Source organism: Pavona decussata, unplaced genomic scaffold (genome assembly GCF_977016875.1).
Source record: "Pavona decussata unplaced genomic scaffold, jaPavDecu1.1 SCAFFOLD_2469, whole genome shotgun sequence".
Taxonomy (NCBI): Eukaryota; Metazoa; Cnidaria; class Anthozoa; order Scleractinia; family Agariciidae; genus Pavona; species Pavona decussata.
The window spans coordinates 15,001-17,334 of NW_028146218.1; the positions used below are offsets into that span (position 1 = coordinate 15,001).

The 2,334-nt window shown below is 43.2% G+C and overlaps 1 pseudogene; it reads right to left on the reverse strand.

Moving 5' to 3' along the window:
• Positions 1–1,405: 1,405 nt before the first annotated feature.
• LOC146447320 (large subunit ribosomal RNA) lies at positions 1,406–2,334 on the reverse strand (annotated as a pseudogene; the record flags this gene model as incomplete).

Consider the following 2,334-nt stretch of genomic DNA (forward strand, 5'->3'; position numbering starts at 1 on the left):
GTTTTAAGAAGGTCCTCCTGACATCACCAATCTTCTGTCTTCAATCCTAACCCCAACGTTAACCCTAACGCTAACCCTAACCCTACCTCCCTCAGGGGCAGTTCTATGGTTATGATCCCACGGTAGGCAGAAAAACTATCCCAATCTAGGTTTTCTTGTATGCTGACTCCATTTTAAATGCTTTTACTTGAGTCTGACAAAGGCAAAGCCAAATACTCACCCCTATATGGACGGGGAAGCAAAGTGCGGATTTTGGTAGGTCGGCATTTTCAATCAGGAATGTTGCCATTCGAAAGAGCGTCCAAAAAACTTGGTTGGGACACATTTATTTTAGAAATTAGCGACCTAACCAGAAGTGCACTTTTTGGTGGGCCTACCCTACCCCCCTCAGGAGCAGTTCTATGGTTATAATACCACGGAAGGCACAAAACCTATCCCAAACTAGGTTTTCTTGTATGCTGATTCCATTTTCAATGTGTTTCCTTGACTCTGACGAAAGCAAAGCCAAATACTCACCCCTATATGGACGGGGAAGCAAAGTGCGGATTTTGGTAGGTCGGCATTTTCAATCAGGAATGTTGCCATTCGAAAGAGCGTCCAAAAAAACTTGGTTGGGACACATTTATTTTAGAAATTAGCGACCTAACCAGAAGTGCACTTTTTGGTGGGCCTACCCTACCCCCCTCAGGAGCAGTTCTATGGTTATAATACCACGGAAGGCACAAAACCTATCCCAAACTAGGTTTTCTTGTATGCTGATTCCATTTTCAATGTGTTTCCTTGACTCTGACGGAAGCAAAGTCAAATACTCACCTCTATATGGACGGGGAAGCAAAGTGCGGATTTTGGTAGGTCGCCATTTTCAATCGGGAATGTTGCCATTCGAAAGAGCGTCTAAAAGAACTTGGCTGGAACACATTTTTGCTATAAATTGTTGACCTAAGTATATAAGCAAGTATATAAGCAAATACTCGTTACATAGCATAAATAGCCTCTAAACACCCGAAAAACCTCTCCAAATATCATTTAAACCTTTTTCCTAACCCTAACACTTACCCTAACCCTAACCCTAACCCATTTCAAACCCTAATTCTAAGTCAGAGGTCCTCCTCACACCACCAATTTTTTTGGTAGGTCAAAAGACCTCCCCACACCACAGAATTTTCGAAGTCGAGGTCCTTCTCATACCAAACAATTTTTCTAAGAGTTTTTCTAAAAATTTTGAGGACTTTTCACTTAGAAAAGAATTGGGTTTTGTGGTGGACCTTTCAGTTACAAAATATTAAATTGTGTGAGGAGGACTTTTGACTTTGAAAATATTTTGTGGTGTGAGGAGGACCTTTGACTTAAAAAATATTTCATGGTGTGAGGAGGACTTTTGACCTTGTCAAAAAAAAGATGTGATACAAATCTTAGAACAAAGGCTTAATCTCAGAAGATCGTAGCAACAAGGCTACTCTACAACTTACAATACCCCGTTCTTTATTTAAGTCGTCTGCAAAGGATTTATCTCCAGAAACGTTAGAATTTGCTAGCGGCAGTGCCTTGGGAGCTTTTGTCCCCCTTGGCACTTTGGGACGCATGAGGGCCGAAACCCTCTATTCTGGTTCGCCTAAAGTTCTCTGGAGGTAATCATCGTTGCTTTCTAGCACGGATTCTGACTTAGAGGCGTTCAGTCATAATCCAACAGATGGTAGCTTCGCACCATTGTCTTTTCAGGCAAGTGCAAATGCCAATTGTCTGAATCTGCGGTTCCTCTCGTACTGAGCAGAATTACTATTGCAACAACACTTCATCAGTAGGGTAAAACTAACCTGTCTCACGACGGTCTAAACCCAGCTCACGTTCCCTATTGGTGGGTGAACAATCCATCACTTGGCGAATTCTGCTTCGCAATGATAGGAAGAGCCGACATCGAAGGATCAAAAAGCAACGTCGCTATGAACGCTTGGCTGCCACAAGCCAGTTATCCCTGTGGTAACTTTTCTGACACCTCTAGCTTAAAACTCCTAAAGACTAAAGGATCGATAGGCCATGCTTTCACAGTTTGTATTCGTACTGAAAATCAAAATCAAGTGAGCTTTTACCCTTTTGTTCTACATGAGATTTCTGTTCTCATTGAGCTCACCTTAGGACACCTGCGTTATCATTTGACAGATGTGCCGCCCCAGCCAAACTCCCAACCTGACGGTGTCTTGGACGAGGATCCGCCCGTCCGAAGACGGGCGTTAAGTCCAGAACGTGGACCTTGCGGTCCGCCTCCGCTCCATCCAATAAGTAAAAAAACGATAAGAGTAGTGGTATTTCACGGCGCATTGCTGCTCCCACTTATTC